Below are 16,185 nucleotides of genomic sequence, written 5' to 3' on the forward strand. Positions count from 1 at the left end.
GCAAAGAAATGAGCCTCTGACAATGCTATAAAAATGAGGCTATATTTTGGTGGAGCCCCAAAGGAGATGAAAGAGTCAACATGCATGTGTGTGCTTTTTATGAGGTCAGGTAACTGTGAGGCTGAAGGCAGCAAATTCAGCTCTTGAGTTCATGAATCAAGGACATACTTGGTACTACAGTAGGGAATAATGAATTTCACTAAAGATCTGGTGTCAAGAGGCCCCATAATAAAAAATTCAATTTCTAGGTTAAATCTTGGCGTCTAGTTATGATGGAGGTAATTAAACATCAAATCATGAAATTAAAATTATATAACTAAGTCTGACATTTAAAAGAGAACTGGGTAATATAGTTAAAAACTATAATAAGCTAATAGTTCAGGTCCAGCAAACTGGCAAAAAAATAAACACATAAATAACAAATTTATCAATGAGGCTCTAGGCATATACTAGGTAAATTGATAAATAACAAATTTATCAATGAGGCTCTATCCACATACTCTAGGCAAAAACCACTCCTCCTTGCTTAAGAATCAAGAAGAAACTGAAAGGTCCTTAGGCTCAGAATAACCGTCAGCCCTCCAAACTCAATGTCAAACAAGCACTAGACCGCCAAGGATTCCTGAATTAAGAGACCATCACACTGCCACAAGTTTAAGACAAGTCAGCCACGCCCCTTCCCCCTCAAACTATTACATGAAGAGTCAAAGAGGACTCCAACTTTCCAAACCACCACCCATCACCAGCCTCCTCACATCATTCTTTACAGCTTCTAAGGTAGATTAAATAGGAATGAAGAGGGAGCCCAGAAGTGCTCCTAAAAAGACCCTGTGCCCAACATTGGCAACTTTATTGCCATAATTACTTGAAAACAGTACTAATCCCATACTAAATCTGTTTATGCCATTTACAAGATTCATAGGCCTTCCTCATTAATCCTTCAATCCTTTAGACTCTAATTTTCATAAGGATGTAAGGGCAAGAAGAAAGCCCAATCCCTAATTATGTTTGCCCCATAAACTATATATGACTCTGTTATTTTTTTGCCACTAAAACATAGAACTACCTGAGAGCAGGGCTTTTTGTCCTTTCATTTCCTGTACCAAGTACCCAATATATATTTCTTTAAACTTTAAAAAAATTATTTAGTGTTGTGTGTACTATATGGGGGAGGGGGGAACATGACATACAAGCCACAGCACACACATGGAGGTCAAAGAATAACTTGCAGAACTAGGTTCTTGCCTTCCCAGGGATCAAACTCAGGTTGTCAGCCTTGGTGGAAAGCACCTCTACCCTCTGACCCATCTCACCAGCCTCCTATACATACCTGGCTTTTCATCTTTTTGAGACAGGGTCTCCCTGTAGCCCCAGATGGCCTGCCAACTCACTATGTAGACCAGACTGGCCTAGATCTCAGAGAGCTGCCTGCCTCTGCCTCCGGAGTGAATATAATACATACTTCTTAAATAAGTGAAAATAAAGGACAGCTTGAATCTAATGATGGGAGTATAAATTAATATGATCACTTTGGGAATTAATTTGTCATTACCCAGTAAAGCTAAAGATATGTGTTTCCTGTAACTCAGCAAACTCTTAAGCATATATTCTCCAGAAACATATGCATTTAAAACATAAATAAGGGGACTCCCAACACCCTCTTCTGACCTCCATGGGCATTGCATGAGACAGGTATACTTAGCTACATGCAGGCAATACACTCATACACATAAAATAAAAATATTTTTTTTAAAAAACAAAAGCCAATTTTTTTAAAAAAATGAAAAACATGTACGTACATTCTTACATAAACTTTCCATTTACAGTTTCAAAAGCACATAAAACTAATATTGTCTAAGAATAAACATGCAATAAAGCTAAAAAGGAAAAGGAAAGCTAAGCCAACAGGATAATTATTACCTTTGACAGGAGAGGGAAGGGGATGGGATTTGGGAAAGTATTTTAAAAAGTCTAAGATGATCTTTTCTCTCTCTGTCTCCCACACTGGAATTGAACCCAGGGCCTCACACATGCAAAGCAAGCACTCTACCACTAAGCGCCCCTCCCCCTTTCTTTTAACTGGGTGGAGAAACAAGACTGGCTAAATAACCTCTATTAATTTATAACTTAAAATAGTACAAATAGTAAGACAGAGAAAAAGATTATTATGCAAAGTGAATTGTCACATTGAGGACAAGAGGAGCAGTATCCCTGTTTGGAAACAAAGTGGTGTCAAATATTGGGATACAGAGAAGCTCTATATTGAGACATTGTAGTGTTTCCATAATCCCCATACACAGAGGAAGAGGCAGAAGGCACAAATTTCAGGCCCGCCTAAGCTCCACAGTGAGACCGATTCAAAAAAAACCAAAGAAGAGGCCTACAGAAGGTATGTATCTCCCTCTTTTTCTCATGAAAGTCTAAGTACCAGGACAGGAGAAATGCCTCAGCGGTTAAGAGCACTGACTGCTCTTGCAGAGGACCTGGGTTTGATTCCCAGCACCCACATGGTGACTACAAACCATCCTTAACTCCATTCCAAGGGAATCTGAAGCCCTCTTCCGACCTCCGCTGGCACTGCACGACACAGGTGCACTCACAGACATGCAGGCAATACACTCATACATGTACAATAAAAATAATAAAATATTTTTTAAAAAGTCTAAGTACCATCTCTTCACAGAAATTAGATCAAGAGGCATGCCGGTATGAAAATTAATCTTGGCATATTCTGTGAAGTAATGTGTGTGGGTGTTTGCTCTTTCTATAGTGCCTTTGCACATATTAGAAACACACCCTTCCTCTAGGCAAGATGAAACCTAGAGAACCTCACTTGACCAGGTATTTAAGCATAAACAGTAACACTGTCAAATAATCACACCTGGTAATAATAACACGTATAGTTAATAAATATATTAACTATATTTATAATAACCCACTGAAAGATTATTATCTCCATTTCATAATTATGAAGCAGCTAAGAGCTTGCCCAACATCATACGGGTAGTCGTAGGAAACCAGATTTGAATCCAGACAGACTGGTTCCAGAGAATTTTTTCTTGTCTTTTTGAGACAGTCTCCCTGAAGCCCCAGCTGACCTGGAACTCACTATGTAGACCAGGCTAGCATTGAACTCAAGAGCTCCACCTGCCTCTGCTGAGATTAAAGGTGTGTGCCACCATGCCCATCAAGAATGTGCTCTTAACCACTAGGAGATGCTGTTTTTCTTAAACAGTTGCAAATATTAGAAAGTACTTTCACAAGCTTTTTACATAGGACAGGATACATGTGGTAGGTATTGGGGCGCAGGTAGCAACAACAGCAACAACAAAACCTGCACAATTTTTTAAATGACACAATAGGTTTTGTTTCAGGGAGTCCTGAATCCTCTGAAATTACATTTTTTATTTCTTTTTTTATAATGTGCACGCATGTATTGCTAGCACGTAGATAAGTGCTCCCCTGTCGTGCAATGCCCGAGGAGGTCAGAAGAGGCTGTCGGATCCTCTGGGACTGGAGTTACAGACAGTTGTTAGTTGCCATGTGGGTGCTGGGATTTGAACCCGGGTCTTCTGCAAGAACAACCAGTGTTCTTAACCATTGAGCCATCTCTCCGGCCTCTGAAATTACATTTTTAACAAGTATTTTTCTTCCAGAAAGATAGAACATACTTTTGGACTCACAAAGAAATCTAAAGTGGTTTAGAAGTGTTAGGCATTAGGTAACCAAGGACAACCTTTATTTCTAGTACCACAACCGTCCCCAGACCTCATTCTGGAAAGATAGACAATGATATTTATTCTTGTAGCAATGTCATTTTTCATTTCTATTAATCAGCCACGTAGCTCTACCAGTAAGAATTTCCAATATGGCTGGGCATGGTGGCCCATGCCTGTAATTCCAGCACCTGGAAGGCAAAGGCAGGAGAACTGCAAGTTCAGTGAGACTCCCTCCCTTCCTCAAAACAACAACAACAAAAGTATAGTTCTATTTAATCCACTGAAATGTACATCAGTTAACCACAGCAGTTTTACAAGTATTAATTACCTTATCTAATTCTAATCCTATTTCATTCTGATATTTTCTTTAAAAATATTGTATTTATTATTTTTATTTTATGTGTATGAGTGTATTGCCTGCATGTATGTAAGTGCACCCATGTCAAGCAATGCCCGTGGAGATCAGAAGAGGGCATTGGATCTCCTGGATTTGGAATTGAAGCCGGTTGTTAGGCCCCATGTGGGTGCTAGAAATCCAAGTCCTCTCTGCAAAAGCAGTCAATTCTTTTAACCGCTGACCCAACTCTCTTCAGTCCCCTTTGATATTCCTTAGTAAATTCAATAAGGAAGTCCAAATTTGCTTTTTTAAAAGATAATTCTCAAGTCGCCTAGGTTGACCCCAAACTCAGTATGCCCTTGAACTTCTGATCCTCCTAAATTCAGCCTTCAGTAGTGGTGGGGTGACAGTATGTGCTACCACCTCCAGTTTTATGTGGTGCTGGGGCATGCTAGGTGAGCATTCTATCAACTAAGCTACACACAACTCCAAATCTGCCTTTAGCAGACAAAAACTCCTTCATACTTTTTAATGGTAGGATAATAATTATGTTTCAGACTAGGAATTTGAGTTACTTTTCTAAGCACTATATCCCTTAGACTTCACCTCAACCAAACTCCTCAAATAATGCATACATAAAAATCAAAAGTAAACATGTATTTAGAAATAAATGCCTTGATTTCTCTGGAATTTTCATTTTAAATTATTTTCTTCCATGGAATATTCTAAAATTAGTTAACAATCATAAATGTATATTTTTTAAATAATGGATTCTCTAAGTTTCATACACAAAGTAAAATGATCCAAGCTTCATATAACTGGTTTGAATTTAGATAGAGTATTACAGACCTACTAGTAAAGGCCACTCTTCTTTTGGAATTCACATACACTAGGATAATTTATTTAAAATATAAAAATAACGCTCCTGAGAAAAATCCCCATTTCATGTGAGGAGCTACTTTTAACTAGGCAGGTTGTGAGATTACTGAGAAGGCAAGTGGGTGGCAATCTGCAAGACCACTGAGTGTACACTCTCCTCTCTTCAGAAGAACGGGAAAGCCAACCCAAAGACAAAGACATGATGATCCTAGAGTAGAATACAGCTGCGGAATGTTCTCTCTCACTTCACAAACTAACAAAACAGGTGTGTGCAGGCATGTGCATTGCTAGCATACTTATGGGAGGGAGGACAAGAGAACCACAAAGAGCTAGTTTAGACCTTTACTGGTACAGTTGTATCTACTCTGCCCTACCTGATCTAAAGTCCATGGTTCAAATTTTGTCTACAGTTTCATTTTAAAACACAACAGCCAAATCTTTAAGGCTAATATGCAGCTTTTTGACCTGGTGCCAAACTTGGGTATTTCTATACCTCTACTGGGTAGTTCTAAGTCTATCTGTGTCTAATATCTAAGTACTGCCTACTTCTCTCCCCTGAATCTATTCTAATAGCCTACATATACTATCTTCACAATTTTCCCACTGGTTTCCCAGCATTTTTACTAACTGGTAACTTATTTCAGGAATTTCAAAGGCAGTTTGAAAAGGGGGTGGCAGTGGGCAGGGGGGCAAACTCTTGTTCCTTAAGGAACAGTTCTTTCATAGAAACTAGATGTCTAGAGCAAGTAAGATATTACACATATTTTCTGAATGCAAAAAGTCTTTTCTGCTTCCCTTCTTCCTTCCCACCCTTCTCAAATCCCTTGACTTAACCTCCTTTAGGCCAATCATAGAGTAACTGCAGTGAATAAAGGATCTAGGAGTTTGCTAGATCCTATATTGAATGGCATAACTGACTCAATTTTTTATTTTAATGACAGTGTATCACAATGAGCCCAGGCTGGCCTCAATCTGATAATCCTGCCTCATCCTCATGAGTGCTAAAATTACATGGTGGGTAACCACACTGGGCTGTGACTCCAATTTTTGTTTGTTTTTTCAAACAGGGTCTCCCTGTAGCCCCAGCTGGCTTAGAACTCTATGTAGACCAGGCTGGCCTCAAACTCAAAGATCCACCTACCTCTTCCTCCCTAGTGCTAGGATTAAAGGCATGCACCACCATGCACAACTGTGACTCCAAATTTAGCCTCAACCTCCATATATTTTTTTCTTGGACAGTTCTGCTATGTAACCCAAGCTGGCCTTGAACTCACTATCTCTGGCCTTCTGATTACTAGGATTATAGGTTACTCATTTAGGCTTTTAAAAACATTTTGTAAAATTGTTTTGTGTGGCATGTGGAGGTGATAGGATGTCATGTGCGTTTGTTCCCTCACTTACCTTACTCCTTTAACAGGGTCTCTCACTGAACCTGAACTAGGCTAGTGATCAGCAATCTTCCAGTCTCTACCCTCCCACACCTCCCCAGTCCTGGGATTAGAGATGAGCTTGTGGCCACGCCTGACTTTTTTTTTTTAGTATTTTATTTATTATTTTTATTTTATGTGTATAAGTGTATTGCCTCCATGTATGTGAGTGAACCCATGTCATGCAATGCCATGGAGGTCAGAAGAGGGCTTCAGATTCCCCTGGAATTGGAGTTAAGGACGGTTTGTAGCTGCCATGTGGGTGCTGGGAATCGAACCCGGGTCCTCTGCAAGAGCAGTCAGTGCACTTAACTGCTGAGCCATCTCTCCAGCCCCAACACCTGACTTTTTAGTGTGCCCTGGGGTCTGAACTAAGGGCCTCATCCTTGTGCAGGAAGTGTTATCTGCTAGTCATCTCTCCCCTAAACTAGTTTTTGTATTTACTTCAAGTCAATATATTATTAAAACTTTACTTTTAAATACTTTTGCCTACAGAAAGTTTCAGAAATGATGCAGTTCCCTTATATCCCTTCATTCAATACATTATCTAAAGTGCAATGATCAAAACCAAGAAATTTAACTTTGATAGATGTCAATCAATGATGTCACATTCAAATTTCACCAGTTTTTCCATTAATGTTCTTTTTCTGTTCTAGGTTCCAACCCAGAATTCTGCTAAATCACAAAGGATGCTCTTGTAGAGGGGATCAGCCATACCTTACATTCCATCTAATACCTTCCCTAAACTGCTAAACTCCCAGCACACAATGGCCCCAAGGTAGGGTGAGACAACAGGAATAACTTCTTCCTCCAGATTACCTGAAATCCGTCTCCAGGTACCTTTTTTTTTTTTTTTTTTTTTTTGGTATTTTTGAGACAGGGTCTCCCTGTAGCCCCAGCTGACCTGGAACTTGCTATGTAGACCAGGCTGACCTTGAACTCATACAGATCCACCTGCCTCTGCTGGGACTAAAGGCATGCACCACTATTCCTGGCATCTCTTTACCCAACCTAGAAAGAACTGTCATTGTTTAAAACAAACTCCACAATACATTTAGTTGTTATTTCTCCTTGTCTCCAAGTGAGTTTCTCAATTTTTCCTTGTCTTTGTGACCCTGACATCTTGGAAGAACACTGGTCAGTTTGGAGAATGTTCCTCCATTTATGTTTATATAGTATTTCATCATTAATTGATTTTTGTTGTGTATTTGTTTTGTTTTTTGAGAGAAGTCTCACCGTAGCCCCAGCTAGCCTGGAACTTGCTATATATACCAGCTAGCCTCAATCTCACAGATTTGCCTGCTTCTGCCTCCCAAGTATTGGATTAAAGGCGTGCACCACCATGTCCAGCTTTTCATGCTTTGAAGACAAAGAGTTTAACATTTTTTTACAAAAGTAGCACAAACACTTAGATACATAATATCTCTGTGTTCTGGATGTAAACCTTGACCACTGAGTTTACATGCTATCTCTACTGCCAAGTCACAATTTTTCCTTTGTAGTTAATACTTATCTTCTGCTATGCATTAATTCCCTTACCCAGCTCTATCAGAATGGACTCATGAATACATACTTTCAGTTAAAATCCAATATTATCACTATCATTTTCCTGTTCACATTATTTTAACTTGGCCATTAGGAACTTCTTAAAGTTGGCTCCTGTCCTTCCAACTCTTTTGAAAACCAAGATCTGGTGTGTAAGATAATAACCACTTTTTGTTTTGAGACAAGGTCTCCCTGCAGTCCCAGCTAGCCTAGAACTTGCTATATAGACCATTCTGGCCTTGATCTCACAGCAATCCACCTGCCTCTGCTGGGATTAAATATGTGCACTACCAAACTTTTTTTTTTTAAAGGGCATTACCATGTTGTCTAGGCTGCCCTTGAACTCTTCCTCCTTCAACTTCCTGTGTAGCAGGGATTTACAGGCATGTGCCACTGTTCCTCATTTACCACTATACATTTCTTTCTTCTCTATATTCGACTCACCATCTGGGAATTATTACCATTTCCAAGGAGTTTGTTAGAACTAAAAATTCTTATAACTTAAAATTCTTATAAACATCATCCCCCAGATCCACTAAACCAGACTCTCTGGGGGTCTCCTGTCAGAGTTTAATAGGTTTGCCAGAGTAGTCTGGTACTCACTATAAAGTTAAACACTTAGAGAGTACCTTTTTAATGAAAAGTCAGCTTCCTCTATTATAAGTCCTATGTTTATCTCTCATTTTTTAAAAAGATAGCAGCCAGGCATGGTGACGCATGCCTTTGAACTGGACTCTGTGACTTTGAACTCTGTGAGTTCAGGCTAGCTGGGGCTACAGGGAGACCGTCTCAAAAGACCAAAAAAGGGCTGGAGTGATGGCTCAGTGGTTAAGAACACTGGCTGTTCTTGCAGAAGACCCGGGTTCGAATCCCAGCACCCACACGGCAGTTAACAACTCCAATTCTAGGATATCTGATAGTCTCTTCTGTCCTCTGTGGGCACTGCATGATATGGGTGCACTTACATACATGCAGACAATGCACACATACACATAAAATAAAAAATTTTTTAAAGGTAGCTAAATCCTAGTAACATGGGTTAGATATAAATCATATTTTCACAGCTACAACTAATAAAACTATTAGCCAATGGTTTCATCTTCTAAAGCACTAAACATTACTATTCTTTATCATTTTCCTAATAAATGTTGTTTGAATCTGGTGAACCAAGTAGATATAAATCATAAACACTGTTATTTTTATGCAAAGAAGTTATAAGTTATCCTCCAGGATCAATTCATGTCTATAGACATAACCTAAACACCCACAGATTAAGTCTACAGACACAGAACCTACAGCCCTCTCCTCTACAGAGGGATTGCCTGAATGACTGCTCCTGTCGCTGACTTCAGTTCTCTTTATGCCTTTGCTGTTCTTACCACAAAATGGAGCAACACTACTTAGGTGACCAAAGGTAGTGTGAGAGTAAATGAGACAACATGTGACACTACTGAGAAGACAAAGAGATCTCAAAAACTGTTATTACTTTACTACTAAATAAAAGTGCAACTATAGGTTTTATTTTGGAGAATTCGAGTAGAAATTGCAATAAAGCTCTGCTGCCTTTCACTAGGAAATCAAAATAAAGCAAATCCAGAGTTTTTATAATTATATCAAAACCTCTACAAAGTAAAAATTAACATTTTAAATGTGACTAGAGGGTACCTTATGGTTACATATAGTAAAAAGCCGAACAATTTGAGATACTAACTCAAACTATGTGAATTTTCTTCTTTTCCATTTTGATTACAAAAACGCCTCTAAATTAGTATAAAATAATCCATTTAGCAATAGCTGTTTCTTAAAAATATTTTATTTTTTTATGTATATGAATGTATTGCCTCCATGTATTTTGAGTGCACCCTGTGTTGTGCAGTGCAGAGGTCAGAAGAGGGAATCGGATTCCCCTAGAACTGGAGTTATGAATGGTTATAGTGGCCATGTGGGTGCTGGGAATCAAACCCAGGTCCTCTGCAAAAGCAATCAGTGCTCTTAACTGCTGAGCCATCTTTCCAGCCCAGTAATAACTACTTTCACTTTCTTCAGTTCTCAAATTATTCCAGTTAATATGCTTACATTTTATAGCCCTACAACTCTCCACTGTACTCACAAGGAAATGTGCTCAGATGCACAAAGTATCTGCCACAGTCCTGTGATTCTCAGACCAGCAATGGGGGACAATGACAGAAGAGGAATTCAGATTGGCTATGATTCCAAAGTCCATGTGCATAACCACTCACTGCTGTTTCTGGCACCCTTCCCTACTGACAAATGCTTGATTTTCTGTCCAAAATACATGATAAAATATGAACACTGCATTGAATTATCATTTATGGGACACAGTTTAACAAGGGGCTCATAGGTAATTATTTAAATGTAAAACAAAACCAGCTAAGGAGTGTTGTAGTGTATGCCTTTAACCCCAGCAGAGGCAAGCTGGTCTGAGAGTTCCAGGCCAGCAGGGCCTAGAGTGAGACCTTGTCTCAGAAACAGCCAAGTCCTTATTCTTTAAATGTACTAGAGATTGTAGCTTTTACAGTGGGCTTGGAGCTCAATAACAAAGTGATAAACAGACAAGGCTTCTCTGAGAAAATTTTCCTTTGGTAAATATAAGAAGCACTTCAAAGAAACATAGATTTCCTTGAAATACAGCTTTATAATAACTCTATGTAAGATACACTGGATTAGGTAGGGTGTGGCAATGTATGCCTTTAATCCCAGAGATTAATCTACAGAGAGGCCTGTAGATCTGAGAGTCTGAGACCGTCTCAAATACACTAAAGCAACAACAAAAAAGTATCATTAAACCACTCTAGTTCTCAAATAATTAGCTAAATTCTGGCTACTTGTTTATTATAGAAACTCTCAGACTAGGATCTCTAAATTAAGAGGGAAACTAGATAAAACAGAGCTTAATGAGTCAGCCAAGGTCACATGACAACCTTGTAGCTAAACCTTGTTATCAAGTTGTGGACTCTGCAAACAGCATAATCTTTACTTAAGAAAGGGTCTCAGAAGTTTTTATAGCATCAGTCTTTCAAACTTTTCTAATCCAAAGACCTCCTAAAACATTTTTAGCTTCTTCTGCTAAGAAGTTCCTTCTTCATTAAATGGGGTTCCATTTACAAACTAATTATTCACTTAAAAAATAAAATTGGTGGCTGCAGCAGCCTTAATTCTTTTTTTGGTTTTTGCTTTGGTTTTCTGAGACAGGGTCTCCTTGTCGCCCCAGTTGGCCTGGAATTCTCTATGTAGATCAGACTGGCCTGGAACTTACAGAAATGTGCCTGCCTCTGCCCCACAAGTGATAGCACTAAAGGTGTGCCCCAGCACTCCCAGTAGCAGCCTTAATTCTTAAAATAATTCAAGACCACTTTCAGACACATGCAAATTAAAATACTTTAAAACCTAAAAACAGTATGTTTAATCAGAAAAATTTACTCATCCCTGGATCTAAATAAGCATGTATAAAGTCTGACAAAAGAGTACTACAGGTTTTGTTGAAAACAAGAAAAGGAATGAACTAAAAAGTATGGGTATGAAATACAGCTAAGAACATACGTACGCAAAATAATTATGGATCTTATTTTTTAAAACTCCATTAGTTTGTCATTCTTAGCACCATTCATAACTGAAAAAATTAAATGTACTATCTTTTAAGGACTAAAATGATGAATGATGGGATTCCTGTTAGGCAAAGAGAGAAAGGAGAAATCGCCACCCACTGTAAAAAAAATCCCGTTTACATTCCGAAACTAAAAGGAATTCTGTTTCTTCTCTAAGTCCATTTCAAAAATGTACTCTCACCTTAATCTGTTTTATATTTAAAAGATTCCGTTTTATTTTTTTAAACTGCCTCCCTCTGTCCTCCCAAAATATAGACACATCCAACCTACCTTGTTTTCTGTTTGTGCCGTACGGAGGTGGAGGTGGGGGTGGGGAGGGATCCTTTTCCAAAGACCTTCTGAAAGAAGAAAATACCAATTCAGACACTAAAATATAGAAGTTGTATATTCGTTTTTTGCTTACTTACAGATTCCAGCCGGGTTTTAAATCGTGGTACTTTCTGGATGAGGGGAGACCCTTGGGTGTTCCTCCTGCTCCACAGCACAGACCTGCAACCCCCCAAGCCGCCACGGCAGAATGTCGCCTGTCCCACCCACGTGACGTGACCTCCGCAAGAGGTGCCCAGGGAATGCTGGGATGGGTAGTCAGTCCCCTTGCCCCGCCTCCTCCCCGTTCCTCTGCCGCGTAGTCGATCCTGAGCCCGAAGTCAAACCGATGCTAGCCAGGCTTCACTGGCTCAACTCATAGGACTGCAAACGTTCTAGGAAGGCTTCTGATTACCCTGCCCCTTAAAATGACATGAAATTCACAGCCTAGAAAAACCCACAGAGACCAGCGCAGTAAGAGACAATACATAGGGAATGTTAATGGCAAGCACCACTCAGACATAACAGACATAACTTTGAAACTAGCCTCAGTCCTAACTAAAAGCTATACTCAATTGCTTAATCGAAACCCCGGTTTGCTCACGTGTCAATGGGGACAAGGTTACATACTCACATAAAGTAGCACGTCTGCCCCTGAACCAAGAATAGCTATTAATTTGACCCACTATACAGCCCTAGAGGGGAATGATCTTGCACTCCTTTAATCCCAGCGCTCAGGAGGTAGAGGCAAGTGAATCTCTGAGTTCCAAGCTAGCCTGGGGATTCAGGGAGACACTGACTCACAAAACAGAACAACAAAACAAAACAGAACAAAACAAAACCAACACAACACAACAAAACAAACACCAAAACCAACAACACAAAAAATTGACAAAACTGAAGAAATAGTGAAAACTGAGGAACAGCAAGCAATTTACCCAAGAACTTAGGGTTAGGAGCAAAGTCATGTAAGTCTAAAATTCCTGTTTCTGGCCTATACTAACTCAAAATAACATAGGAGGAAATCTTCCTACTCTTTCCTCATTATTTTCCATAACACTTCTTGCCAATACACTTTTATTTGCTTTGATTTTTGTCTGATTCCTCCTGAAAATAATCTCCAAGGCAGAAAGGGTTATTTATTTATGTCTGTTTTGTTCACTGCTGCACCCCCAGCACCTAGAACAGGAGTTGACCATAAAAATCAAAACACTATTAATGATTTCTCATGTAAGTTTGGATGTCTTCATATGTAGTATCATACTTTTGGGGCACAAGTCATAGGATTTTAGATGTTTAATAATTTGCTGCAATTTCTAATTCAACAATAAGTTGAGTTTCTCATATCAATATAACATTTCCGGTTATACCTTTTCTTTTGATGTGCTGGGGACTGAACTCAGGTATCACACATACTAGGCAAAGGCTCTTACGCTCAGGTATATTCCCAGCCCTTTTTATTTTGAAACTGAGTCTAAGATGCCTAGCTCCTACCTCAACTTGCTAAGGCTCCATGCTAGGCTCCAGCTACATTTTCTTTTTTATAGTCTTTAAAATATTTCCTATCAACGGTAAAAAATATGCAACTAACTACTGTCTTTAATTCCTCCTTTTTTTTTTCTGACATAGGCTTTAATGCAGTCAATACTGGCCTCACACTCACTGGATAGCAGAGAATGACCTTGAACTTCTTATCCTGATTCTACTTCCTGGATGCTGGGATTACAGAATTGCACCACCATGCATTGTTTATACAATGTTGGGGATAAGACACAGGACTTTGTGCATGCTAGGCAAGCACTCTGTCAGTTGAACTACGGCCCTAGCACTTCATCTTTTCATTACTAAAATTAATAATTTTCTTCCTTGCTACAAAAGCTGTAACACCTAAATTATTTCCCTAACCAATCAGAAATTATTCACAATGAACCAATGCATTCTTTAAATAACTAAATTTCTGCTTACCTTAAAACACAAAATTCCTATACAGTTTTTTTGTTTGTTTTTTAAATGACAGAGTCTTTTACTATATAGGCCTGGCTGGCCTGGAACTTGGTAAGTAGACTAAGCTAGCCTTGAACTCACAGAGATTCACTTGCATCTGCCTCCTTAGTGTTGAGATTAAAGGTATGCAGCACCACGCCCAGTTTATACAGAATTATGTTAAAATTACTTTCCCCAGTCATGGTGGCCTGGTGGCACACACTTATAATCCTGGCACTTGGAAGGTTAGGGTAGGAGGATCTGGAGTTCAAAGCCAGTCGCCACTACAAAGTGAGTCAGAGGCCAGCCTGAGTTACAATTGACCCTGTCTCCAAAAGCTCAAAAATTAAAAAAAAAAAAAATTCATGTAAGGAGCTGGAGAGATGGCTCAGAGGTTAAGAACACTGGTTGTTCTTGCAGAAGACCTGGGTTCGAATCCCAGCACCCTCATGGCAGCTAACAACTATCCATAACTCTAGTTCCAGGGGATCTGACAGCCTCTTGTCCTCCGTGGGTATTGCACAACACAGGTGCACTTACCTACAGGCAGACAATACACTCATACACATAAAATAAAAATAATAAATAAAATATAAACAAAATTCATGTAAAACAGTTCCTTTATTTAGAAAGCCAAGAGCACAGAATTTCTAGGTACCTCTATTAAGCCAGGTATATGAGTTAATAGCAGTCATTTGAATTTTATTGTGTAACTGTCTTCTTTAATGTTTGACAAATTCCCTCATATAAAGTGGTCTTCACCTGTCATCACTGTATAAAAATAAATGTTTAATAAACATATGAATTAGTGAATACACTGTTATAACCATTTCTTCTCTTAATTCTAGGAAATCTCCCATATCTCAAACTCCCAAAGTAACTCTTAAAGGTCCCAGCTCAAATCTCCACACATTGGTGGCACAGCAAATCCCTTATAATACTAGCAATGAGTCTACTGTCTCTAATGTTACCTTTTAGGATACAAGGGTGGTGGCCCAAAAGATATTGGAAAATATCCACAGAATATCTGGTTTGAAAAGAATTTGGCTTTAATTGACAGTAATGAAAGTTCTGTGTTTATAAGGTTGCCAGGTGTAGGTGGCAATTGTCAGAGTTAAGATGAAATATTCCTATAACCTAGACAAGACGGAAAACCCTAATCAAATACACATGTTAATGCTAAAGTTATAGTGCCTCTAAATCTTAACATTCTCCTTATTTCTCTGAAAAGTTATTCCTAAGCCCTTATAAGCAAAATAACACATCTACTGAATATCCAATAATATTGAGAACCTCTCATTTTCTGATTGTCTCCATAATATGGAGAACTTCACTTTCTTTTTTTAATACATCCTCCAAGCCAAAGTTTCACAAGCCAGTACCCAAGTTTCATCTGTTGTAAATATATGTACATATATTTTTATTATTGTACTTATTTTTATGTGTGAGTGTATTGCCTGCATGTGTTTAAGTGCACCCATGTCTTGCAATGCCTGCAGAGGTCAGAAGGAGGCATGAGATCCCCTGGAACTGGAGCTACTCATGGTTGTTAACCACCATGTGAGTGCTGGAAATCGAACCAGGGTCCTCTGAAAGAGCAGTCAGTGCTCTTAACCACTGAGCCATCTCTCCAGCCCATATTTTTTTTAAAAACAGGGTTTCCCAGTAGTTCCAGCTGGCCTGGAACTCAGAGGTCTGAGATCTGCCTGCCCCTGCCTCCCTAGTGCTGGGATTAAAAGCATGTGTCACAATGCCCAGCTTGTGGTAAATATTTTAAAGAGGCTCTTAATATATATTCATACAAGCTGGGCTTGGTGGCACACGCCTTTAATCCCAGCACTCAGGAGGCAGAGGCAGGTGGATCTCTGTGAGTTCAAGGCTAGCCTGGTCTACATAGTGAGTTCTAGGACAGCTTGAGCTACAGGGAGACCATCTCAAAAAGACCAAAAAAAAATTAAATATATATATATGCATATGAGCTTAGTATATTAATAACATAAATTTTATAGCCCATTACTGTACATCTATTAAAAAAACTTTTACTATTATGTGTTAATAATGTAATAGCCACTTTAAAAAGAAAGTATACTGAAAAAAAAGCCAAATATTACCAACTATTGAGACTTTTCGACATTTTGAAGAAACAATCACAAATTTTTCAGGCTGCCATGAAATAGTATCATTTTCGTTTTCCCTTTAACAGCTTTTTTTTTTTTTTTTTTTTAAAGTTTTGAGACAGGGTCTCCTTGTAGCCCCAGCTTTCCTGGAACTCACTACGTAAACCAGGCTGGCCTTGAACTCAGAGATCCGCCTGCCTCTGCCTCCCAAGTGCCAGGATTAAAGGCAAGTGCCACTACGCCCAG

The 16,185-nt window shown here is 39.0% G+C and overlaps 1 protein-coding gene across 2 annotated transcripts in view; it reads right to left on the reverse strand.

Moving 5' to 3' along the window:
- Nucleotides 1-12,042, reverse strand: part of LOC103728008 (torsin-1A-interacting protein 2) — a 34,364-nt gene extending 22,322 nt beyond the window's left edge. Inside the window, exon 1 of one of the 2 annotated variants that reach the window (XM_029560217.1) lies at nt 11,941-12,042. The gene's annotated coding sequence lies outside the window, so the exon portion shown is untranslated. Of the gene's footprint in view, nt 1-11,803; nt 11,860-11,940 lie in introns of those variants that run through there. The other variant, XM_029560216.1, reaches the window with a different exon arrangement.
- Nucleotides 12,043-16,185: the final 4,143 nt, after the last annotated feature.

The sequence above is a fragment of the Nannospalax galili genome, unplaced genomic scaffold (genome assembly GCF_000622305.1).
Source record: "Nannospalax galili isolate Female #2095 unplaced genomic scaffold, S.galili_v1.0 scaffold429, whole genome shotgun sequence".
Lineage (NCBI taxonomy): Eukaryota > Metazoa > Chordata > Mammalia > Rodentia > Spalacidae > Nannospalax > Nannospalax galili.